Source organism: Schistocerca americana, unplaced genomic scaffold, assembly GCF_021461395.2.
Source record: "Schistocerca americana isolate TAMUIC-IGC-003095 unplaced genomic scaffold, iqSchAmer2.1 HiC_scaffold_147, whole genome shotgun sequence".
Lineage (NCBI taxonomy): Eukaryota > Metazoa > Arthropoda > Insecta > Orthoptera > Acrididae > Schistocerca > Schistocerca americana.
In genome coordinates, this window is record NW_025725554.1 from 131574 (window position 1) to 154277 (window position 22704).

At 49.8% G+C, this 22704-nt stretch overlaps 39 non-coding genes across 39 annotated transcripts; all 39 read right to left on the reverse strand.

Annotated features, from left to right (window-relative positions):
• Positions 1 to 303: 303 nt before the first annotated feature.
• Trnat-agu lies at positions 304 to 375 on the reverse strand. The gene has a single exon. It is a non-coding gene; the product is annotated as a tRNA-Thr (tRNA).
• A 337-nt stretch (positions 376 to 712) lies between these two features.
• On the reverse strand, positions 713 to 785 carry Trnak-cuu. Its single transcript has one exon. It is a non-coding gene; the product is annotated as a tRNA-Lys (tRNA).
• Positions 786 to 1237: 452 nt separating this feature from the next.
• On the reverse strand, positions 1238 to 1310 carry Trnar-ucg. Its single transcript has one exon. It is a non-coding gene; the product is annotated as a tRNA-Arg (tRNA).
• Positions 1311 to 1810: 500 nt separating this feature from the next.
• Positions 1811 to 1882, reverse strand: Trnat-agu. The gene has a single exon. It is a non-coding gene; the product is annotated as a tRNA-Thr (tRNA).
• Positions 1883 to 2219: 337 nt separating this feature from the next.
• On the reverse strand, positions 2220 to 2292 carry Trnak-cuu. Its single transcript has one exon. It is a non-coding gene; the product is annotated as a tRNA-Lys (tRNA).
• A 452-nt stretch (positions 2293 to 2744) lies between these two features.
• Positions 2745 to 2817, reverse strand: Trnar-ucg. The gene has a single exon. It is a non-coding gene; the product is annotated as a tRNA-Arg (tRNA).
• Positions 2818 to 3317: 500 nt separating this feature from the next.
• On the reverse strand, positions 3318 to 3389 carry Trnat-agu. Its single transcript has one exon. It is a non-coding gene; the product is annotated as a tRNA-Thr (tRNA).
• Positions 3390 to 3726: 337 nt separating this feature from the next.
• Positions 3727 to 3799, reverse strand: Trnak-cuu. Its single transcript has one exon. It is a non-coding gene; the product is annotated as a tRNA-Lys (tRNA).
• Positions 3800 to 4251: 452 nt separating this feature from the next.
• Positions 4252 to 4324, reverse strand: Trnar-ucg. The gene has a single exon. It is a non-coding gene; the product is annotated as a tRNA-Arg (tRNA).
• Positions 4325 to 4830: 506 nt separating this feature from the next.
• Positions 4831 to 4902, reverse strand: Trnat-agu. The gene has a single exon. It is a non-coding gene; the product is annotated as a tRNA-Thr (tRNA).
• A 337-nt stretch (positions 4903 to 5239) lies between these two features.
• Positions 5240 to 5312, reverse strand: Trnak-cuu. Its single transcript has one exon. It is a non-coding gene; the product is annotated as a tRNA-Lys (tRNA).
• A 452-nt stretch (positions 5313 to 5764) lies between these two features.
• Trnar-ucg lies at positions 5765 to 5837 on the reverse strand. Its single transcript has one exon. It is a non-coding gene; the product is annotated as a tRNA-Arg (tRNA).
• Positions 5838 to 6337: 500 nt separating this feature from the next.
• On the reverse strand, positions 6338 to 6409 carry Trnat-agu. Its single transcript has one exon. It is a non-coding gene; the product is annotated as a tRNA-Thr (tRNA).
• Positions 6410 to 6746: 337 nt separating this feature from the next.
• On the reverse strand, positions 6747 to 6819 carry Trnak-cuu. Its single transcript has one exon. It is a non-coding gene; the product is annotated as a tRNA-Lys (tRNA).
• Positions 6820 to 7271: 452 nt separating this feature from the next.
• On the reverse strand, positions 7272 to 7344 carry Trnar-ucg. The gene has a single exon. It is a non-coding gene; the product is annotated as a tRNA-Arg (tRNA).
• A 496-nt stretch (positions 7345 to 7840) lies between these two features.
• Positions 7841 to 7912, reverse strand: Trnat-agu. The gene has a single exon. It is a non-coding gene; the product is annotated as a tRNA-Thr (tRNA).
• Positions 7913 to 8249: 337 nt separating this feature from the next.
• Trnak-cuu lies at positions 8250 to 8322 on the reverse strand. Its single transcript has one exon. It is a non-coding gene; the product is annotated as a tRNA-Lys (tRNA).
• A 452-nt stretch (positions 8323 to 8774) lies between these two features.
• Positions 8775 to 8847, reverse strand: Trnar-ucg. The gene has a single exon. It is a non-coding gene; the product is annotated as a tRNA-Arg (tRNA).
• Positions 8848 to 9350: 503 nt separating this feature from the next.
• Trnat-agu lies at positions 9351 to 9422 on the reverse strand. The gene has a single exon. It is a non-coding gene; the product is annotated as a tRNA-Thr (tRNA).
• Positions 9423 to 9759: 337 nt separating this feature from the next.
• Trnak-cuu lies at positions 9760 to 9832 on the reverse strand. Its single transcript has one exon. It is a non-coding gene; the product is annotated as a tRNA-Lys (tRNA).
• Positions 9833 to 10284: 452 nt separating this feature from the next.
• Trnar-ucg lies at positions 10285 to 10357 on the reverse strand. Its single transcript has one exon. It is a non-coding gene; the product is annotated as a tRNA-Arg (tRNA).
• A 497-nt stretch (positions 10358 to 10854) lies between these two features.
• On the reverse strand, positions 10855 to 10926 carry Trnat-agu. The gene has a single exon. It is a non-coding gene; the product is annotated as a tRNA-Thr (tRNA).
• Positions 10927 to 11263: 337 nt separating this feature from the next.
• Positions 11264 to 11336, reverse strand: Trnak-cuu. Its single transcript has one exon. It is a non-coding gene; the product is annotated as a tRNA-Lys (tRNA).
• A 452-nt stretch (positions 11337 to 11788) lies between these two features.
• Positions 11789 to 11861, reverse strand: Trnar-ucg. The gene has a single exon. It is a non-coding gene; the product is annotated as a tRNA-Arg (tRNA).
• A 3385-nt stretch (positions 11862 to 15246) lies between these two features.
• On the reverse strand, positions 15247 to 15318 carry Trnat-agu. Its single transcript has one exon. It is a non-coding gene; the product is annotated as a tRNA-Thr (tRNA).
• A 337-nt stretch (positions 15319 to 15655) lies between these two features.
• On the reverse strand, positions 15656 to 15728 carry Trnak-cuu. The gene has a single exon. It is a non-coding gene; the product is annotated as a tRNA-Lys (tRNA).
• Positions 15729 to 16180: 452 nt separating this feature from the next.
• On the reverse strand, positions 16181 to 16253 carry Trnar-ucg. The gene has a single exon. It is a non-coding gene; the product is annotated as a tRNA-Arg (tRNA).
• A 503-nt stretch (positions 16254 to 16756) lies between these two features.
• On the reverse strand, positions 16757 to 16828 carry Trnat-agu. The gene has a single exon. It is a non-coding gene; the product is annotated as a tRNA-Thr (tRNA).
• Positions 16829 to 17165: 337 nt separating this feature from the next.
• Trnak-cuu lies at positions 17166 to 17238 on the reverse strand. The gene has a single exon. It is a non-coding gene; the product is annotated as a tRNA-Lys (tRNA).
• Positions 17239 to 17690: 452 nt separating this feature from the next.
• Positions 17691 to 17763, reverse strand: Trnar-ucg. Its single transcript has one exon. It is a non-coding gene; the product is annotated as a tRNA-Arg (tRNA).
• Positions 17764 to 18263: 500 nt separating this feature from the next.
• Trnat-agu lies at positions 18264 to 18335 on the reverse strand. The gene has a single exon. It is a non-coding gene; the product is annotated as a tRNA-Thr (tRNA).
• Positions 18336 to 18672: 337 nt separating this feature from the next.
• On the reverse strand, positions 18673 to 18745 carry Trnak-cuu. The gene has a single exon. It is a non-coding gene; the product is annotated as a tRNA-Lys (tRNA).
• A 452-nt stretch (positions 18746 to 19197) lies between these two features.
• On the reverse strand, positions 19198 to 19270 carry Trnar-ucg. The gene has a single exon. It is a non-coding gene; the product is annotated as a tRNA-Arg (tRNA).
• Positions 19271 to 19770: 500 nt separating this feature from the next.
• On the reverse strand, positions 19771 to 19842 carry Trnat-agu. Its single transcript has one exon. It is a non-coding gene; the product is annotated as a tRNA-Thr (tRNA).
• A 337-nt stretch (positions 19843 to 20179) lies between these two features.
• Positions 20180 to 20252, reverse strand: Trnak-cuu. Its single transcript has one exon. It is a non-coding gene; the product is annotated as a tRNA-Lys (tRNA).
• A 452-nt stretch (positions 20253 to 20704) lies between these two features.
• Trnar-ucg lies at positions 20705 to 20777 on the reverse strand. Its single transcript has one exon. It is a non-coding gene; the product is annotated as a tRNA-Arg (tRNA).
• A 500-nt stretch (positions 20778 to 21277) lies between these two features.
• Positions 21278 to 21349, reverse strand: Trnat-agu. Its single transcript has one exon. It is a non-coding gene; the product is annotated as a tRNA-Thr (tRNA).
• Positions 21350 to 21686: 337 nt separating this feature from the next.
• Positions 21687 to 21759, reverse strand: Trnak-cuu. Its single transcript has one exon. It is a non-coding gene; the product is annotated as a tRNA-Lys (tRNA).
• Positions 21760 to 22211: 452 nt separating this feature from the next.
• Trnar-ucg lies at positions 22212 to 22284 on the reverse strand. Its single transcript has one exon. It is a non-coding gene; the product is annotated as a tRNA-Arg (tRNA).
• Positions 22285 to 22704: the final 420 nt, after the last annotated feature.

A 22704-nucleotide genomic window follows, 5' to 3' on the forward strand; every position in this document is an offset into this window, starting at 1 on the left:
CGTCCCTCGCCGCATTTGCTACGATGGCGATTTGCTACTTCTGCAGAAGCGGCGGCGTCGACGACGACGACGACGACGCTCGCGAGAGGCTCTGTGATATTTGAAAAACACATGTAAAAAATATAATTCAGACTGCCGCCTCCCACCCTACGCTGTACCGCTTTGGAAAATGCTTTATCTGCGACATTCGCCTCAATCACATCTGAGAGTAATTCTAAATAAAACACCTGTTGCTAATTGTTCGTCGTTCCAGACACTGCTTGCTATACGGCCACGACGCGCAACTGATTTCGAAAATTCGTTTGCCTCCTGTGAGGATCGAACTCACGACCCCTGGTTTACTAGACCAGTGCTCTGCCACTGAGCTAAAGAGGCGCGGCCTAGCGGTAGTTTTGCGTACTTCGTGCTTACGCTCGTCTGGATCATCAGGCTTAAGCTGACAACACTTCATATTACCGACTAATATTTGCAGCTATGGCGCACCATTACTGCTTGGCTACACATCTCACACGTAACCGATGTGCTCTCCAACCAACACCACTTACATTTCAGAACATGTCTTTGACACATGTCTACGAAATCACCTTCACCTTCAGATACACTTCCTTGCGACTGATGGAGACGTAGGCAAAGTTTTAAGTTGCTATTTCCATTACGTCACATTGATCAGAGAAACGGTAATTTACATCTGCAGCGGAACAAAATTACGTTCCGCCCAGCGTGGGGCTCGAACCCACGACCCTGAGATTAAGAGTCTCATGCTCTACCGACTGAGCTAGCCGGGCTGCGTCGGTGACTACGTGTCGGGTCGCACGACACACAGTTCTCGTTTCGGTGGGGTGGTCCCATACAGAATCTCTCCATGCTGCCTAATGTTTTCCTAGCGTCACACACGTCACGTACTTCAGTTTTATTTCATAATCATTTCTGAGAGGTACAGGAATTGCATGAAAACCTGCAGCGCTAGTGGTGTCAAAATTAACACACATATTTGATTTGACTCAGAAGCCGAACGGGTTACTTTCCGACGCTGTCTTAGATGCGCAAATGCCAGCCAAAACTCGCGGTGACGGCACTCAGCCGACCATTTCGCTAGATAACACCGTTCTGGCTGTGTGTGTATCAAGCTCAAGTGCATCTCCAAGCAGGAAATGGACAACAGCAACATTCAGACGATTTCGTACTGCTCAATAGCTACACTAAAACGGTGTGTTTCTTTTGCAGAATTGGAAAAACACGACCGTGACAGGATTCGAACCTGCAATCTTCGGATCCGAAGTCCGACGCCTTATCCATTAGGCCACACGGTCACTGGCCGCCAAGTATTCCTTACATTCGTGTCATCTCGAAACGCTCATACCGCTGAGGAATTGTGTTTTCGTTCTACACAGCCGCTGCCTCTTGCTGCTTCCCACCCATTCGTTACATGCAAGCCTTTACGAGACCGACCAAGTAGAGATTGGGAATCAAGACCACACACTTTGTGCATTCGAAATCGAAGGCAGGGCGTCCCTCGCCGCATTTGCTACGATGGCGATTTGCTACTTCTGCAGAAGCGGCGGCGTCGACGACGACGACGACGACGCTCGCGAGAGGCTCTGTGATATTTGAAAAACACATGTAAAAAATATAATTCAGACTGCCGCCTCCCACCCTACGCTGTACCGCTTTGGAAAATGCTTTATCTGCGACATTCGCCTCAATCACATCTGAGAGTAATTCTAAATAAAACACCTGTTGCTAATTGTTCGTCGTTCCAGACACTGCTTGCTATACGGCCACGACGCGCAACTGATTTCGAAAATTCGTTTGCCTCCTGTGAGGATCGAACTCACGACCCCTGGTTTACTAGACCAGTGCTCTGCCACTGAGCTAAAGAGGCGCGGCCTAGCGGTAGTTTTGCGTACTTCGTGCTTACGCTCGTCTGGATCATCAGGCTTAAGCTGACAACACTTCATATTACCGACTAATATTTGCAGCTATGGCGCACCATTACTGCTTGGCTACACATCTCACACGTAACCGATGTGCTCTCCAACCAACACCACTTACATTTCAGAACATGTCTTTGACACATGTCTACGAAATCACCTTCACCTTCAGATACACTTCCTTGCGACTGATGGAGACGTAGGCAAAGTTTTAAGTTGCTATTTCCATTACGTCACATTGATCAGAGAAACGGTAATTTACATCTGCAGCGGAACAAAATTACGTTCCGCCCAGCGTGGGGCTCGAACCCACGACCCTGAGATTAAGAGTCTCATGCTCTACCGACTGAGCTAGCCGGGCTGCGTCGGTGACTACGTGTCGGGTCGCACGACACACAGTTCTCGTTTCGGTGGGGTGGTCCCATACAGAATCTCTCCATGCTGCCTAATGTTTTCCTAGCGTCACACACGTCACGTACTTCAGTTTTATTTCATAATCATTTCTGAGAGGTACAGGAATTGCATGAAAACCTGCAGCGCTAGTGGTGTCAAAATTAACACACATATTTGATTTGACTCAGAAGCCGAACGGGTTACTTTCCGACGCTGTCTTAGATGCGCAAATGCCAGCCAAAACTCGCGGTGACGGCACTCAGCCGACCATTTCGCTAGATAACACCGTTCTGGCTGTGTGTGTATCAAGCTCAAGTGCATCTCCAAGCAGGAAATGGACAACAGCAACATTCAGACGATTTCGTACTGCTCAATAGCTACACTAAAACGGTGTGTTTCTTTTGCAGAATTGGAAAAACACGACCGTGACAGGATTCGAACCTGCAATCTTCGGATCCGAAGTCCGACGCCTTATCCATTAGGCCACACGGTCACTGGCCGCCAAGTATTCCTTACATTCGTGTCATCTCGAAACGCTCATACCGCTGAGGAATTGTGTTTTCGTTCTACACAGCCGCTGCCTCTTGCTGCTTCCCACCCATTCGTTACATGCAAGCCTTTACGAGACCGACCAAGTAGAGATTGGGAATCAAGACCACACACTTTGTGCATTCGAAATCGAAGGCAGGGCGTCCCTCGCCGCATTTGCTACGATGGCGATTTGCTACTTCTGCAGAAGCGGCGGCGTCGACGACGACGACGACGACGCTCGCGAGAGGCTCTGTGATATTTGAAAAACACATGTAAAAAATATAATTCAGACTGCCGCCTCCCACCCTACGCTGTACCGCTTTGGAAAATGCTTTATCTGCGACATTCGCCTCAATCACATCTGAGAGTAATTCTAAATAAAACACCTGTTGCTAATTGTTCGTCGTTCCAGACACTGCTTGCTATACGGCCACGACGCGCAACTGATTTCGAAAATTCGTTTGCCTCCTGTGAGGATCGAACTCACGACCCCTGGTTTACTAGACCAGTGCTCTGCCACTGAGCTAAAGAGGCGCGGCCTAGCGGTAGTTTTGCGTACTTCGTGCTTACGCTCGTCTGGATCATCAGGCTTAAGCTGACAACACTTCATATTACCGACTAATATTTGCAGCTATGGCGCACCATTACTGCTTGGCTACACATCTCACACGTAACCGATGTGCTCTCCAACCAACACCACTTACATTTCAGAACATGTCTTTGACACATGTCTACGAAATCACCTTCACCTTCAGATACACTTCCTTGCGACTGATGGAGACGTAGGCAAAGTTTTAAGTTGCTATTTCCATTACGTCACATTGATCAGAGAAACGGTAATTTACATCTGCAGCGGAACAAAATTACGTTCCGCCCAGCGTGGGGCTCGAACCCACGACCCTGAGATTAAGAGTCTCATGCTCTACCGACTGAGCTAGCCGGGCTGCGTCGGTGACTACGTGTCGGGTCGCACGACACACAGTTCTCGTTTCGGTGGGGTGGTCCCATACAGAATCTCTCCATGCTGCCTAATGTTTTCCTAGCGTCACACACGTCACGTACTTCAGTTTTATTTCATAATCATTTCTGAGAGGTACAGGAATTGCATGAAAACCTGCAGCGCTAGTGGTGTCAAAATTAACACACATATTTGATTTGACTCAGAAGCCGAACGGGTTACTTTCCGACGCTGTCTTAGATGCGCAAATGCCAGCCAAAACTCGCGGTGACGGCACTCAGCCGACCATTTCGCTAGATAACACCGTTCTGGCTGTGTGTGTATCAAGCTCAAGTGCATCTCCAAGCAGGAAATGGACAACAGCAACATTCAGACGATTTCGTACTGCTCAATAGCTACACTAAAACGGTGTGTTTCTTTTGCAGAATTGGAAAAACACGACCGTGACAGGATTCGAACCTGCAATCTTCGGATCCGAAGTCCGACGCCTTATCCATTAGGCCACACGGTCACTGGCCGCCAAGTATTCCTTACATTCGTGTCATCTCGAAACGCTCATACCGCTGAGGAATTGTGTTTTCGTTCTACACAGCCGCTGCCTCTTGCTGCTTCCCACCCATTCGTTACATGCAAGCCTTTACGAGACCGACCAAGTAGAGATTGGGAATCAAGACCACACACTTTGTGCATTCGAAATCGAAGGCAGGGCGTCCCTCGCCGCATTTGCTACGATGGCGATTTGCTACTTCTGCAGAAGCGGCGGCGTCGACGACGACGACGACGACGACGACGCTCGCGAGAGGCTCTGTGATATTTGAAAAACACATGTAAAAAATATAATTCAGACTGCCGCCTCCCACCCTACGCTGTACCGCTTTGGAAAATGCTTTATCTGCGACATTCGCCTCAATCACATCTGAGAGTAATTCTAAATAAAACACCTGTTCCTAATTGTTCGTCGTTCCAGACACTGCTTGCTATACGGCCACGACGCGCAACTGATTTCGAAAATTCGTTTGCCTCCTGTGAGGATCGAACTCACGACCCCTGGTTTACTAGACCAGTGCTCTGCCACTGAGCTAAAGAGGCGCGGCCTAGCGGTAGTTTTGCGTACTTCGTGCTTACGCTCGTCTGGATCATCAGGCTTAAGCTGACAACACTTCATATTACCGACTAATATTTGCAGCTATGGCGCACCATTACTGCTTGGCTACACATCTCACACGTAACCGATGTGCTCTCCAACCAACACCACTTACATTTCAGAACATGTCTTTGACACATGTCTACGAAATCACCTTCACCTTCAGATACACTTCCTTGCGACTGATGGAGACGTAGGCAAAGTTTTAAGTTGCTATTTCCATTACGTCACATTGATCAGAGAAACGGTAATTTACATCTGCAGCGGAACAAAATCACGTTCCGCCCAGCGTGGGGCTCGAACCCACGACCCTGAGATTAAGAGTCTCATGCTCTACCGACTGAGCTAGCCGGGCTGCGTCGGTGACTACGTGTCGGGTCGCACGACACACAGTTCTCGTTTCGGTGGGGTGGTCCCATACAGAATCTCTCCATGCTGCCTAATGTTTTCCTAGCGTCACACACGTCACGTACTTCAGTTTTATTTCATAATCATTTCTGAGAGGTACAGGAATTGCATGAAAACCTGCAGCGCTAGTGGTGTCAAAATTAACACACATATTTGATTTGACTCAGAAGCCGAACGGGTTACTTTCCGACGCTGTCTTAGATGCGCAAATGCCAGCCAAAACTCGCGGTGACGGCACTCAGCCGACCATTTCGCTAGATAACACCGTTCTGGCTGTGTGTGTATCAAGCTCAAGTGCATCTCCAAGCAGGAAATGGACAACAGCAACATTCAGACGATTTCGTACTGCTCAATAGCTACACTAAAACGGTGTGTTTCTTTTGCAGAATTGGAAAAACACGACCGTGACAGGATTCGAACCTGCAATCTTCGGATCCGAAGTCCGACGCCTTATCCATTAGGCCACACGGTCACTGGCCGCCAAGTATTCCTTACATTCGTGTCATCTCGAAACGCTCATACCGCTGAGGAATTGTGTTTTCGTTCTACACAGCCGCTGCCTCTTGCTGCTTCCCACCCATTCGTTACATGCAAGCCTTTACGAGACCGACCAAGTAGAGATTGGGAATCAAGACCACACACTTTGTGCATTCGAAATCGAAGGCAGGGCGTCCCTCGCCGCATTTGCTACGATGGCGATTTGCTACTTCTGCAGAAGCGGCGGCGTCGACGACGACGACGACGACGCTCGCGAGAGGCTCTGTGATATTTGAAAAACACATGTAAAAAATATAATTCAGACTGCCGCCTCCCACCCTACGCTGTACCGCTTTGGAAAATGCTTTATCTGCGACATTCGCCTCAATCACATCTGAGAGTAATTCTAAATAAAACACCTGTTGCTAATTGTTCGTCGTTCCAGACACTGCTTGCTATACGGCCACGACGCGCAACTGATTTCGAAAATTCGTTTGCCTCCTGTGAGGATCGAACTCACGACCCCTGGTTTACTAGACCAGTGCTCTGCCACTGAGCTAAAGAGGCGCGGCCTAGCGGTAGTTTTGCGTACTTCGTGCTTACGCTCGTCTGGATCATCAGGCTTAAGCTGACAACACTTCATATTACCGACTAATATTTGCAGCTATGGCGCACCATTACTGCTTGGCTACACATCTCACACGTAACCGATGTGCTCTCCAACCAACACCACTTACATTTCAGAACATGTCTTTGACACATGTCTACGAAATCACCTTCACCTTCAGATACACTTCCTTGCGACTGATGGAGACGTAGGCAAAGTTTTAAGTTGCTATTTCCATTACGTCACATTGATCAGAGAAACGGTAATTTACATCTGCAGCGGAACAAAATTACGTCCCGCCCAGCGTGGGGCTCGAACCCACGACCCTGAGATTAAGAGTCTCATGCTCTACCGACTGAGCTAGCCGGGCTGCGTCGGTGACTACGTGTCGGGTCGCACGACACACAGTTCTCGTTTCGGTGGGGTGGTCCCATACAGAATCTCTCCATGCTGCCTAATGTTTTCCTAGCGTCACACACGTCACGTACTTCAGTTTTATTTCATAATCATTTCTGAGAGGTACAGGAATTGCATGAAAACCTGCAGCGCTAGTGGTGTCAAAATTAACACACATATTTGATTTGACTCAGAAGCCGAACGGGTTACTTTCCGACGCTGTCTTAGATGCGCAAATGCCAGCCAAAACTCGCGGTGACGGCACTCAGCCGACCATTTCGCTAGATAACACCGTTCTGGCTGTGTGTGTATCAAGCTCAAGTGCATCTCCAAGCAGGAAATGGACAACAGCAACATTCAGACGATTTCGTACTGCTCAATAGCTACACTAAAACGGTGTGTTTCTTTTGCAGAATTGGAAAAACACGACCGTGACAGGATTCGAACCTGCAATCTTCGGATCCGAAGTCCGACGCCTTATCCATTAGGCCACACGGTCACTGGCCGCCAAGTATTCCTTACATTCGTGTCATCTCGAAACGCTCATACCGCTGAGGAATTGTGTTTTCGTTCTACACAGCCGCTGCCTCTTGCTGCTTCCCACCCATTCGTTACATGCAAGCCTTTACGAGACCGACCAAGTAGAGATTGGGAATCAAGACCACACACTTTGTGCATTCGAAATCGAAGGCAGGACGTCCCTCGCCGCATTTGCTACGATGGCGATTTGCTACTTCTGCAGAAGCGGCGGCGTCGACGACGACGACGACGCTCGCGAGAGGCTCTGTGATATTTGAAAAACACATGTAAAAAATATAGTCAGACTGCCGCCTCCCACCCTACGCTGTACCGCTTTGGAAAATGCTTTATCTGCGACATTCGCCTCAATCACATCTGAGAGTAATTCTAAATAAAACACCTGTTGCTAATTGTTCGTCGTTCCAGACACTGCTTGCTATACGGCCACGACGCGCAACTGATTTCGAAAATTCGTTTGCCTCCTGTGAGGATCGAACTCACGACCCCTGGTTTACTAGACCAGTGCTCTGCCACTGAGCTAAAGAGGCGCGGCCTAGCGGTAGTTTTGCGTACTTCGTGCTTACGCTCGTCTGGATCATCAGGCTTAAGCTGACAACACTTCATATTACCGACTAATATTTGCAGCTATGGCGCACCATTACTGCTTGGCTACACATCTCACACGTAACCGATGTGCTCTCCAACCAACACCACTTACATTTCAGAACATGTCTTTGACACATGTCTACGAAATCACCTTCACCTTCAGATACACTTCCTTGCGACTGATGGAGACGTAGGCAAAGTTTTAAGTTGCTATTTCCATTACGTCACATTGATCAGAGAAACGGTAATTTACATCTGCAGCGGAACAAAATTACGTTCCGCCCAGCGTGGGGCTCGAACCCACGACCCTGAGATTAAGAGTCTCATGCTCTACCGACTGAGCTAGCCGGGCTGCGTCGGTGACTACGTGTCGGGTCGCACGACACACAGTTCTCGTTTCGGTGGGGTGGTCCCATACAGAATCTCTCCATGCTGCCTAATGTTTTCCTAGCGTCACACACGTCACGTACTTCAGTTTTATTTCATAATCATTTCTGAGAGGTACAGGAATTGCATGAAAACCTGCAGCGCTAGTGGTGTCAAAATTAACACACATATTTGATTTGACTCAGAAGCCGAACGGGTTACTTTCCGACGCTGTCTTAGATGCGCAAATGCCAGCCAAAACTCGCGGTGACGGCACTCAGCCGACCATTTCGCTAGATAACACCGTTCTGGCTGTGTGTGTATCAAGCTCAAGTGCATCTCCAAGCAGGAAATGGACAACAGCAACATTCAGACGATTTCGTACTGCTCAATAGCTACACTAAAACGGTGTGTTTCTTTTGCAGAATTGGAAAAACACGACCGTGACAGGATTCGAACCTGCAATCTTCGGATCCGAAGTCCGACGCCTTATCCATTAGGCCACACGGTCACTGGCCGCCAAGTATTCCTTACATTCGTGTCATCTCGAAACGCTCATACCGCTGAGGAATTGTGTTTTCGTTCTACACAGCCGCTGCCTCTTGCTGCTTCCCACCCATTCGTTACATGCAAGCCTTTACGAGACCGACCAAGTAGAGATTGGGAATCAAGACCACACACTTTGTGCATTCGAAATCGAAGGCAGGGCGTCCCTCGCCGCATTTGCTACGATGGCGATTTGCTACTTCTGCAGAAGCGGCGGCGTCGACGACGACGACGACGACGACGCTCGCGAGAGGCTCTGTGATATTTGAAAAACACATGTAAAAAATATAATTCAGACTGCCGCCTCCCACCCTACGCTGTACCGCTTTGGAAAATGCTTTATCTGCGACATTCGCCTCAATCACATCTGAGAGTAATTCTAAATAAAACACCTGTTGCTAATTGTTCGTCGTTCCAGACACTGCTTGCTATACGGCCACGACGCGCAACTGATTTCGAAAATTCGTTTGCCTCCTGTGAGGATCGAACTCACGACCCCTGGTTTACTAGACCAGTGCTCTGCCACTGAGCTAAAGAGGCGCGGCCTAGCGGTAGTTTTGCGTACTTCGTGCTTACGCTCGTCTGGATCATCAGGCTTAAGCTGACAACACTTCATATTACCGACTAATATTTGCAGCTATGGCGCACCATTACTGCTTGGCTACACATCTCACACGTAACCGATGTGCTCTCCAACCAACACCACTTACATTTCAGAACATGTCTTTGACACATGTCTACGAAATCACCTTCACCTTCAGATACACTTCCTTGCGACTGATGGAGACGTAGGCAAAGTTTTAAGTTGCTATTTCCATTACGTCACATTGATCAGAGAAACGGTAATTTACATCTGCAGCGGAACAAAATTACGTTCCGCCCAGCGTGGGGCTCGAACCCACGACCCTGAGATTAAGAGTCTCATGCTCTACCGACTGAGCTAGCCGGGCTGCGTCGGTGACTACGTGTCGGGTCGCACGACACACAGTTCTCGTTTCGGTGGGGTGGTCCCATACAGAATCTCTCCATGCTGCCTAATGTTTTCCTAGCGTCACACACGTCACGTACTTCAGTTTTATTTCATAATCATTTCTGAGAGGTACAGGAATTGCATGAAAACCTGCAGCGCTAGTGGTGTCAAAATTAACACACATATTTGATTTGACTCAGAAGCCGAACGGGTTACTTTCCGACGCTGTCTTAGATGCGCAAATGCCAGCCAAAACTCGCGGTGACGGCACTCAGCCGACCATTTCGCTAGATAACACCGTTCTGGCTGTGTGTGTATCAAGCTCAAGTGCATCTCCAAGCAGGAAATGGACAACAGCAACATTCAGACGATTTCGTACTGCTCAATAGCTACACTAAAACGGTGTGTTTCTTTTGCAGAATTGGAAAAACACGACCGTGACAGGATTCGAACCTGCAATCTTCGGATCCGAAGTCCGACGCCTTATCCATTAGGCCACACGGTCACTGGCCGCCAAGTATTCCTTACATTCGTGTCATCTCGAAACGCTCATACCGCTGAGGAATTGTGTTTTCGTTCTACACAGCCGCTGCCTCTTGCTGCTTCCCACCCATTCGTTACATGCAAGCCTTTACGAGACCGACCAAGTAGAGATTGGGAATCAAGACCACACACTTTGTGCATTCGAAATCGAAGGCAGGGCGTCCCTCGCCGCATTTGCTACGATGGCGATTTGCTACTTCTGCAGAAGCGGCGGCGTCGACGACGACGACGACGCTCGCGAGAGGCTCTGTGATATTTGAAAAACACATGTAAAAAATATAATTCAGACTGCCGCCTCCCACCCTACGCTGTACCGCTTTGGAAAATGCTTTATCTGCGACATTCGCCTCAATCACATCTGAGAGTAATTCTAAATAAAACACCTGTTGCTAATTGTTCGTCGTTCCAGACACTGCTTGCTATACGGCCACGACGCGCAACTGATTTCGAAAATTCGTTTGCCTCCTGTGAGGATCGAACTCACGACCCCTGGTTTACTAGACCAGTGCTCTGCCACTGAGCTAAAGAGGCGCGGCCTAGCGGTAGTTTTGCGTACTTCGTGCTTACGCTCGTCTGGATCATCAGGCTTAAGCTGACAACACTTCATATTACCGACTAATATTTGCAGCTATGGCGCACCATTACTGCTTGGCTACACATCTCACACGTAACCGATGTGCTCTCCAACCAACACCACTTACATTTCAGAACATGTCTTTGACACATGTCTACGAAATCACCTTCACCTTCAGATACACTTCCTTGCGACTGATGGAGACGTAGGCAAAGTTTTAAGTTGCTATTTCCATTACGTCACATTGATCAGAGAAACGGTAATTTACATCTGCAGCGGAACAAAATTACGTTCCGCCCAGCGTGGGGCTCGAACCCACGACCCTGAGATTAAGAGTCTCATGCTCTACCGACTGAGCTAGCCGGGCTGCGTCGGTGACTACGTGTCGGGTCGCACGACACACAGTTCTCGTTTCGGTGGGGTGGTCCCATACAGAATCTCTCCATGCTGCCTAATGTTTTCCTAGCGTCACACACGTCACGTACTTCAGTTTTATTTCATAATCATTTCTGAGAGGTACAGGAATTGCATGAAAACCTGCAGCGCTAGTGGTGTCAAAATTAACACACATATTTGATTTGACTCAGAAGCCGAACGGGTTACTTTCCGACGCTGTCTTAGATGCGCAAATGCCAGCCAAAACTCGCGGTGACGGCACTCAGCCGACCATTTCGCTAGATAACACCGTTCTGGCTGTGTGTGTATCAAGCTCAAGTGCATCTCCAAGCAGGAAATGGACAACAGCAACATTCAGACGATTTCGTACTGCTCAATAGCTACACTAAAACGGTGTGTTTCTTTTGCAGAATTGGAAAAACACGACCGTGACAGGATTCGAACCTGCAATCTTCGGATCCGAAGTCCGACGCCTTATCCATTAGGCCACACGGTCACTGGCCGCCAAGTATTCCTTACATTCGTGTCATCTCGAAACGCTCATACCGCTGAGGAATTGTGTTTTCGTTCTACACAGCCGCTGCCTCTTGCTGCTTCCCACCCATTCGTTACATGCAAGCCTTTACGAGACCGACCAAGTAGAGATTGGGAATCAAGACCACACACTTTGTGCATTCGAAATCGAAGGCAGGGCGTCCCTCGCCGCATTTGCTACGATGGCGATTTGCTACTTCTGCAGAAGCGGCGGCGTCGACGACGACGACGACGACGCTCGCGAGAGGCTCTGTGATATTTGAAAAACACATGTAAAAAATATAATTCAGACTGCCGCCTCCCACCCTACGCTGTACCGCTTTTTTTTTTTTTTTTTTTTTTCTTTATTGTAATTGGGACACCCCATACAAGGTGGGCTGGCAGCGGAACAGTGTACTCCGCTCTTCAGCCATAGGCAGTACAAGAAAAAAGAAAGGGAGACAGACAAGTAACAGAATGGCGGTTAAAAAACAGGAGATACAATAGTTAAAAAACATGAAGCCGTTCACACTTGACGAAACAAACAAGAAAATCCGTCGGCACTGGGCACAAGCACTGACGAGGTAGATGACACACGTGAACGAAGGAGCGTGGACGGCGAAAAACACTGAGGCACAGACACGACGGCACAGACACTAATCCGAGGGCGATGATCTCCGGCGCGCGAAAGTTCACGATGCGTGTGCGAGTCCGGGGACCTGCCAAGAGAGGAGGAGGAGGAGGAGGAGGAGGAGGAGGAGGAGGAGGAGGAGGGGGAGAGGGAAAGCGAGAGGGGTGAGCAGGGACGCCACGGGCAGGGGAAAGAGGGGGGAGGGAGGAAGGGGGAGGGGAAGCCCGGAAGAAGATGGGTGGAGGGAGGGGATGGGGGAAAAGGAGAGAGAAGGGAAGGGAAGAGAAAGGAGGGAGGGTGCCGCAGGGAAAGGACACCAGGAGGGACGGGGGGCAGGGTCAAAGTTGATAGGAGGGGTAGATGGAGGGGACGAGGACATCATCAGGGAGAGGGAGCTGGCGGAAACCACCTTGGGAGAGGGTAAGGAGGGTGGAGAGATGGAGACCGGGTGGGACATGGGAGTACAGGCGCGGCAGCGGGCGGGGGTGGGAGAGGATCGGGGAGACGAGCGGGTGAGGAGGATCGAGTTTACGGGAGGTGTATAGGATGCGTAGCCTTTCGAGGAAGAGGAGGAGGTGGGGGAAGGGGATAAGGTCATACAGGATCCGCGTGGGGGAAGGGAGACGGATGCGATAGGCAAGGCGGAGAGCATGGCGTTCAAGGATTTGGAGGGATTTATAAAAGGAAGGGGGGGCGGAGATCCAGGCGGGATGGGCGTAACAGAGGATAGGGCGGATGAGGGACTTATAGGTGTGGAGGATGGTGGAGGGGTCCAGACCCCACGTTCGGCCGGAAAGGAGCTTGAGGAGACGGAGTCGGGAACGTGCCTTGGCTTGGATTGTCTGGAGATGGGGAGTCCAGGAGAGGCGACGGTCGAGGGTGACGCCAAGGTACTTAAGGGTGGGGGTGAGAGCGATGGGACGGCCATAAACGGTGAGATAGAAATCAAGGAGGCGGAAGGAGGGAGTGGTTTTGCCTACAATGATCGCCTGGGTTTTGGAAGGATTGACCTTGAGCAACCACTGGTTGCACCAAGCGGTGAACCGGTCAAGATGGGATTGGAGAAGGTGTAGGGAGCGTCGCAGGGTGGGGGCAAGGGCAAGGAAGGCGGTGTCATCGGCAAACTGGAGAAGGTGGACGGGGGGTGACGGCGGCGGCATGTCCGCCGTGTACAACAAGTACAGAAGGGGGGAGAGGACGGAGCCTTGGGGCACACCGGCGGAGGGGAAAAAGGTGTAGGAATCGGTGTTATGGATGGTGACATAGGAAGGACGGCGGGAGAGAAAGGAACCGATCAGACGAACGTAGTTAATGGGAAGGGCGAAGGTTTGGAGCTTGAAGAGGAGACCGGAATGCCATACGCGGTCATAGGCGCGTTCGAGGTCAAGAGAGAGGAAGATTGCGGAGCGACGGGAATTGAGCTGTTCGGAAAGGAGATGAGTGAGGTGAAGGAGAAGATCGTCGGAAGAGAAGGACGGCCGAAAGCCACACTGGGTAACGGGGAGGAGACGGTGCTGGCGGAGATGCTGGTGGATGCGGCGGGTGAGGATAGATTCCAGGACCTTGCTGAAGACCGAGGTAAGGCTGATGGGACGGTAGGAGGAGACGGCGGACGGCGGTTTGCCAGGTTTGAGGAACATGAGGATACGGGAGGTTTTCCACAGGTCGGGGTAGTAACCGGTGGACAGGACTACATTGTAGAGCCTGGCCAGGGTGGAGAGAAAAGAGACAGGAGCTTCACGAAGGTGACGGTAGGTAACACGATCGTGACCAGGAGCGGTGTTGCGTTTGGTGCGGAGTGTATCGATGAGATCCTGTGTGGTGATGGGGGCATTAAGGTCCGTGTGTGGAATGTTGTCCAAGTACTGGAAACCAGGAGCGAGGGGAGGGACAGAGGTGTCAGTTCGATCGCGGATATCTGGGAAGAGGGAGTAATCGAACTGGGGATCATCAGGGATGGAAAACACATCGGACAGGTAGGAGGCAAAGTGATTGGCCTTACTAAGGGCGTCAGGGAAGGGGTGATCATCGTGGAGAAGAGGATAGTAGGGGGAGGGTTTAGTTCCGGTAAGGCGACGGAAGGCGGTCCAGAACTTGGACGAGTTTATAGGGAGGGTAGCATTTAAACGGGTGCATGTCTGTCGCCAGTCCCGGCGTTTCTTGGCCGCGAGCAAATTTCGAATGTGTCGCTGTAGTTGCCGGTGGCGTCGTAGGGTGTCCGGGTCACGCGTGCGGAGGAAGGCACGGTAGAGACGACGGGATTCACGGAGGAGGAGGACGGCCTGTGGTGGTAAGGAAGGACGGTGGGGGTGGACGGCAACAGTAGGGACGTGGGCCTCCACGGCCTCAGACAAGGTCTGCTGGAGAAAGGAGGCGGCATGGGTGACATCATCGGGACGGCGGTAGGCGAGAGGGTGGCTATCGACCTGAGTGGAGAGGGTATCCCGGTAGGCATTCCAGTTGGCACGGGAATAGTCATGGATGTACTTAGGGGGAGGGTCATGACGAGGGTCGGGGCGGGGGCGACGGCCGTCTGACACGGTGAGGAGGACAGGGAGATGGTCGCTACCAATAGGCTCCAGGACGCTGTACCGCTTTGGAAAATGCTTTATCTGCGACATTCGCCTCAATCACATCTGAGAGTAATTCTAAATAAAACACCTGTTGCTAATTGTTCGTCGTTCCAGACACTGCTTGCTATACGGCCACGACGCGCAACTGATTCCGAAAATTCGTTTGCCTCCTGTGAGGATCGAACTCACGACCCCTGGTTTACTAGACCAGTGCTCTGCCACTGAGCTAAAGAGGCGCGGCCTAGCGGTAGTTTTGCGTACTTCGTGCTTACGCTCGTCTGGATCATCAGGCTTAAGCTGACAACACTTCATATTACCGACTAATATTTGCAGCTATGGCGCACCATTACTGCTTGGCTACACATCTCACACGTAACCGATGTGCTCTCCAACCAACACCACTTACATTTCAGAACATGTCTTTGACACATGTCTACGAAATCACCTTCACCTTCAGATACACTTCCTTGCGACTGATGGAGACGTAGGCAAAGTTTTAAGTTGCTATTTCCATTACGTCACATTGATCAGAGAAACGGTAATTTACATCTGCAGCGGAACAAAATTACGTTCCGCCCAGCGTGGGGCTCGAACCCACGACCCTGAGATTAAGAGTCTGATGCTCTACCGACTGAGCTAGCCGGGCTGCGTCGGTGACTACGTGTCGGGTCGCACGACACACAGTTCTCGTTTCGGTGGGGTGGTCCCATACAGAATCTCTCCATGCTGCCTAATGTTTTCCTAGCGTCACACACGTCACGTACTTCAGTTTTATTTCATAATCATTTCTGAGAGGTACAGGAATTGCATGAAAACCTGCAGCGCTAGTGGTGTCAAAATTAACACACATATTTGATTTGACTCAGAAGCCGAACGGGTTACTTTCCGACGCTGTCTTAGATGCGCAAATGCCAGCCAAAACTCGCGGTGACGGCACTCAGCCGACCATTTCGCTAGATAACACCGTTCTGGCTGTGTGTGTATCAAGCTCAAGTGCATCTCCAAGCAGGAAATGGACAACAGCAACATTCAGACGATTTCGTACTGCTCAATAGCTACACTAAAACGGTGTGTTTCTTTTGCAGAATTGGAAAAACACGACCGTGACAGGATTCGAACCTGCAATCTTCGGACCCGAAGTCCGACGCCTTATCCATTAGGCCACACGGTCACTGGCCGCCAACTATTCCTTACATTCGTGTCATCTCGAAACGCTCATACCGCTGAGGAATTGTGTTTTCGTTCTACACAGCCGCTGCCTCTTGCTGCTTCCCACCCATTCGTTACATGCAAGCCTTTACGAGACCGACCAAGTAGAGATTGGGAATCAAGACCACACACTTTGTGCATTCGAAATCGAAGGCAGGGCGTCCCTCGCCGCATTTGCTACGATGGCGATTTGCTACTTCTGCAGAAGCGGCGGCGTCGACGACGACGACGACGACGACGCTCGCGAGAGGCTCTGTGATATTTGAAAAACACATGTAAAAAATATAATTCAGACTGCCGCCTCCCACCCTACGCTGTACCGCTTTGGAAAATGCTTTATCTGCGACATTCGCCTCAATCACATCTGAGAGTAATTCTAAATAAAACACCTGTTGCTAATTGTTCGTCGTTCCAGACACTGCTTGCTATACGGCCACGACGCGCAACTGATTTCGAAAATTCGTTTGCCTCCTGTGAGGATCGAACTCACGACCCCTGGTTTACTAGACCAGTGCTCTGCCACTGAGCTAAAGAGGCGCGGCCTAGCGGTAGTTTTGCGTACTTCGTGCTTACGCTCGTCTGGATCATCAGGCTTAAGCTGACAACACTTCATATTACCGACTAATATTTGCAGCTATGGCGCACCATTACTGCTTGGCTACACATCTCACACGTAACCGATGTGCTCTCCAACCAACACCACTTACATTTCAGAACATGTCTTTGACACATGTCTACGAAATCACCTTCACCTTCAGATACACTTCCTTGCGACTGATGGAGACGTAGGCAAAGTTTTAAGTTGCTATTTCCATTACGTCACATTGATCAGAGAAACGGTAATTTACATCTGCAGCGGAACAAAATTACGTTCCGCCCAGCGTGGGGCTCGAACCCACGACCCTGAGATTAAGAGTCTCATGCTCTACCGACTGAGCTAGCCGGGCTGCGTCGGTGACTACGTGTCGGGTCGCACGACACACAGTTCTCGTTTCGGTGGGGTGGTCCCATACAGAATCTCTCCATGCTGCCTAATGTTTTCCTAGCGTCACACACGTCACGTACTTCAGTTTTATTTCATAATCATTTCTGAGAGGTACAGGAATTGCATGAAAACCTGCAGCGCTAGTGGTGTCAAAATTAACACACATATTCGATTTGACTCAGAAGCCGAACGGGTTACTTTCCGACGCTGTCTTAGATGCGCAAATGCCAGCCAAAACTCGCGGTGACGGCACTCAGCCGACCATTTCGCTAGATAACACCGTTCTGGCTGTGTGTGTATCAAGCTCAAGTGCATCTCCAAGCAGGAAATGGACAACAGCAACATTCAGACGATTTCGTACTGCTCAATAGCTACACTAAAACGGTGTGTTTCTTTTGCAGAATTGGAAAAACACGACCGTGACAGGATTCGAACCTGCAATCTTCGGATCCGAAGTCCGACGCCTTATCCATTAGGCCACACGGTCACTGGCCGCCAAGTATTCCTTACATTCGTGTCATCTCGAAACGCTCATACCGCTGAGGAATTGTGTTTTCGTTCTACACAGCCGCTGCCTCTTGCTGCTTCCCACCCATTCGTTACATGCAAGCCTTTACGAGACCGACCAAGTAGAGATTGGGAATCAAGACCACACACTTTGTGCATTCGAAATCGAAGGCAGGGCGTCCCTCGCCGCATTTGCTACGATGGCGATTTGCTACTTCTGCAGAAGCGGCGGCGTCGACGACGACGACGACGACGCTCGCGAGAGGCTCTGTGATATTTGAAAAACACATGTAAAAAATATAATTCAGACTGCCGCCTCCCACCCTACGCTGTACCGCTTTGGAAAATGCTTTATCTGCGACATTCGCCTCAATCACATCTGAGAGTAATTCTAAATAAAACACCTGTTGCTAATTGTTCGTCGTTCCAGACACTGCTTGCTATACGGCCACGACGCGCAACTGATTTCGAAAATTCGTTTGCCTCCTGTGAGGATCGAACTCACGACCCCTGGTTTACTAGACCAGTGCTCTGCCACTGAGCTAAAGAGGCGCGGCCTAGCGGTAGTTTTGCGTACTTCGTGCTTACGCTCGTCTGGATCATCAGGCTTAAGCTGACAACACTTCATATTACCGACTAATATTTGCAGCTATGGCGCACCATTACTGCTTGGCTACACATCTCACACGTAACCGATGTGCTCTCCAACCAACACCACTTACATTTCAGAACATGTCTTTGACACATGTCTACGAAATCACCTTCACCTTCAGATACACTTCCTTGCGACTGATGGAGACGTAGGCAAAGTTTTAAGTTGCTATTTCCATTACGTCACATTGATCAGAGAAACGGTAATTTACATCTGCAGCGGAACAAAATTACGTTCCGCCCAGCGTGGGGCTCGAACCCACGACCCTGAGATTAAGAGTCTCATGCTCTACCGACTGAGCTAGCCGGGCTGCGTCGGTGACTACGTGTCGGGTCGCACGACACACAGTTCTCGTTTCGGTGGGGTGGTCCCATACAGAATCTCTCCATGCTGCCTAATGTTTTCCTAGCGTCACACACGTCACGTACTTCAGTTTTATTTCATAATCATTTCTGAGAGGTACAGGAATTGCATGAAAACCTGCAGCGCTAGTGGTGTCAAAATTAACACACATATTTGATTTGACTCAGAAGCCGAACGGGTTACTTTCCGACGCTGTCTTAGATGCGCAAATGCCAGCCAAAACTCGCGGTGACGGCACTCAGCCGACCATTTCGCTAGATAACACCGTTCTGGCTGTGTGTGTATCAAGCTCAAGTGCATCTCCAAGCAGGAAATGGACAACAGCAACATTCAGACGATTTCGTACTGCTCAATAGCTACACTAAAACGGTGTGTTTCTTTTGCAGAATTGGAAAAACACGACCGTGACAGGATTCGAACCTGCAATCTTCGGATCCGAAGTCCGACGCCTTATCCATTAGGCCACACGGTCACTGGCCGCCAAGTATTCCTTACATTCGTGTCATCTCGAAACGCTCATACCGCTGAGGAATTGTGTTTTCGTTCTACACAGCCGCTGCCTCTTGCTGCTTCCCACCCATTCGTTACATGCAAGCCTTTACGAGACCGACCAAGTAGAGATTGGGAATCAAGACCACACACTTTGTGCATTCGAAATCGAAGGCAGGGCGTCCCTCGCCGCATTTGCTACGATGGCGATTTGCTACTTCTGCAGAAGCGGCGGCGTCGACGACGACGACGACGACGCTCGCGAGAGGCTCTGTGATATTTGAAAAACACATGTAAAAAATATAATTCAGACTGCCGCCTCCCACCCTACGCTGTACCGCTTTGGAAAATGCTTTATCTGCGACATTCGCCTCAATCACATCTGAGAGTAATTCTAAATAAAACACCTGTTGCTAATTGTTCGTCGTTCCAGACACTGCTTGCTATACGGCCACGACGCGCAACTGATTTCGAAAATTCGTTTGCCTCCTGTGAGGATCGAACTCACGACCCCTGGTTTACTAGACCAGTGCTCTGCCACTGAGCTAAAGAGGCGCGGCCTAGCGGTAGTTTTGCGTACTTCGTGCTTACGCTCGTCTGGATCATCAGGCTTAAGCTGACAACACTTCATATTACCGACTAATATTTGCAGCTATGGCGCACCATTACTGCTTGGCTACACATCTCACACGTAACCGATGTGCTCTCCAACCAACACCACTTACATTTCAGAACATGTCTTTGACACATGTCTACGAAATCACCTTCACCTTCAGATACACTTCCTTGCGACTGATGGAGACGTAGGCAAAGTTTTAAGTTGCTATTTCCATTACGTCACATTGATCAGAGAAACGGTAATTTACATCTGCAGCGGAACAAAATTACGTTCCGCCCAGCGTGGGGCTCGAACCCACGACCCTGAGATTAAGAGTCTCATGCTCTACCGACTGAGCTAGCCGGGCTGCGTCGGTGACTACGTGTCGGGTCGCACGACACACAGTTCTCGTTTCGGTGGGGTGGTCCCATACAGAATCTCTCCATGCTGCCTAATGTTTTCCTAGCGTCACACACGTCACGTACTTCAGTTTTATTTCATAATCATTTCTGAGAGGTACAGGAATTGCATGAAAACCTGCAGCGCTAGTGGTGTCAAAATTAACACACATATTTGATTTGACTCAGAAGCCGAACGGGTTACTTTCCGACGCTGTCTTAGATGCGCAAATGCCAGCCAAAACTCGCGGTGACGGCACTCAGCCGACCATTTCGCTAGATAACACCGTTCTGGCTGTGTGTGTATCAAGCTCAAGTGCATCTCCAAGCAGGAAATGGACAACAGCAACATTCAGACGATTTCGTACTGCTCAATAGCTACACTAAAACGGTGTGTTTCTTTTGCAGAATTGGAAAAACACGACCGTGACAGGATTCGAACCTGCAATCTTCGGATCCGAAGTCCGACGCCTTATCCATTAGGCCACACGGTCACTGGCCGCCAAGTATTCCTTACATTCGTGTCATCTCGAAACGCTCATACCGCTGAGGAATTGTGTTTTCGTTCTACACAGCCGCTGCCTCTTGCTGCTTCCCACCCATTCGTTACATGCAAGCCTTTACGAGACCGACCAAGTAGAGATTGGGAATCAAGACCACACACTTTGTGCATTCGAAATCGAAGGCAGGGCGTCCCTCGCCGCATTTGCTACGATGGCGATTTGCTACTTCTGCAGAAGCGGCGGCGTCGACGACGACGACGACGACGCTCGCGAGAGGCTCTGTGATATTTGAAAAACACATGTAAAAAATATAATTCAGACTGCCGCCTCCCACCCTACGCTGTACCGCTTTGGAAAATGCTTTATCTGCGACATTCGCCTCAATCACATCTGAGAGTAATTCTAAATAAAACACCTGTTGCTAATTGTTCGTCGTTCCAGACACTGCTTGCTATACGGCCACGACGCGCAACTGATTTCGGAAATTCGTTTGCCTCCTGTGAGGATCGAACTCACGACCCCTGGTTTACTAGACCAGTGCTCTGCCACTGAGCTAAAGAGGCGCGGCCTAGCGGTAGTTTTGCGTACTTCGTGCTTACGCTCGTCTGGATCATCAGGCTTAAGCTGACAACACTTCATATTACCGACTAATATTTGCAGCTATGGCGCACCATTACTGCTTGGCTACACATCTCACACGTAACCGATGTGCTCTCCAACCAACACCACTTACATTTCAGAACATGTCTTTGACACATGTCTACGAAATCACCTTCACCTTCAGATACACTTCCTTGCGACTGATGGAGACGTAGGCAAAGTTTTAAGTTGCTATTTCCATTACGTCACATTGATCAGAGAAACGGTAATTTACATCTGCAGCGGAACAAAATTACGTTCCGCCCAGCGTGGGGCTCGAACCCACGTCCCTGAGAATAAGAGTCTCATGCTCTACCGACTGAGCTAGCCGGGCTGCGTCGGTGACTACGTGTCGGGTCGCACGACACACAGTTCTCGTTTCGGTGGGGTGGTCCCATACAGAATCTCTCCATGCTGCCTAATGTTTTCCTAGCGTCACACACGTCACGTACTTCAGTTTTATTTCATAATCATTTCTGAGAGGTACAGGAATTGCATGAAAACCTGCAGCGCTAGTGGTGTCAAAATTAACACACATATTTGATTTGACTCAGAAGCCGAACGGGTTACTTTCCGACGCTGTCTTAGATGCGCAAATGCCAGCCAAAACTCGCGGTGACGGCACTCAGCCGACCATTTCGCTAGATAACACCGTTCTGGCTGTGTGTGTATCAAGCTCAAGTGCATCTCCAAGCAGGAAATGGACAACAGCAACATTCAGACGATTTCGTACTGCTCAATAGCTACACTAAAACGGTGTGTTTCTTTTGCAGAATTGGAAAAACACGACCGTGACAGGATTCGAACCTGCAATCTTCGGATCCGAAGTCCGACGCCTTATCCATTAGGCCACATGGTCACTGGCCGCCAAGTATTCCTTACATTCGTGTCATCTCGAAACGCTCATACCGCTGAGGAATTGTGTTTTCGTTCTACACAGCCGCTGCCTCTTGCTGCTTCCCACCCATTCGTTACATGCAAGCCTTTACGAGACCGACCAAGTAGAGATTGGGAATCAAGACCACACACTTTGTGCATTCGAAATCGAAGGCAGGGCGTCCCTCGCCGCATTTGCTACGATGGCGATTTGCTACTTCTGCAGAAGCGGCGGCGTCGACGACGACGACGACGACGACGACGACGCTCGCGAGAGGCTCTGTGATATTTGAAAAACACATGTAAAAAATATAATTCAGACTGCCGCCTCCCACCCTACGCTGTACCGCTTTGGAAAATGCTTTATCTGCGACATTCGCCTCAATCACATCTGAGAGTAATT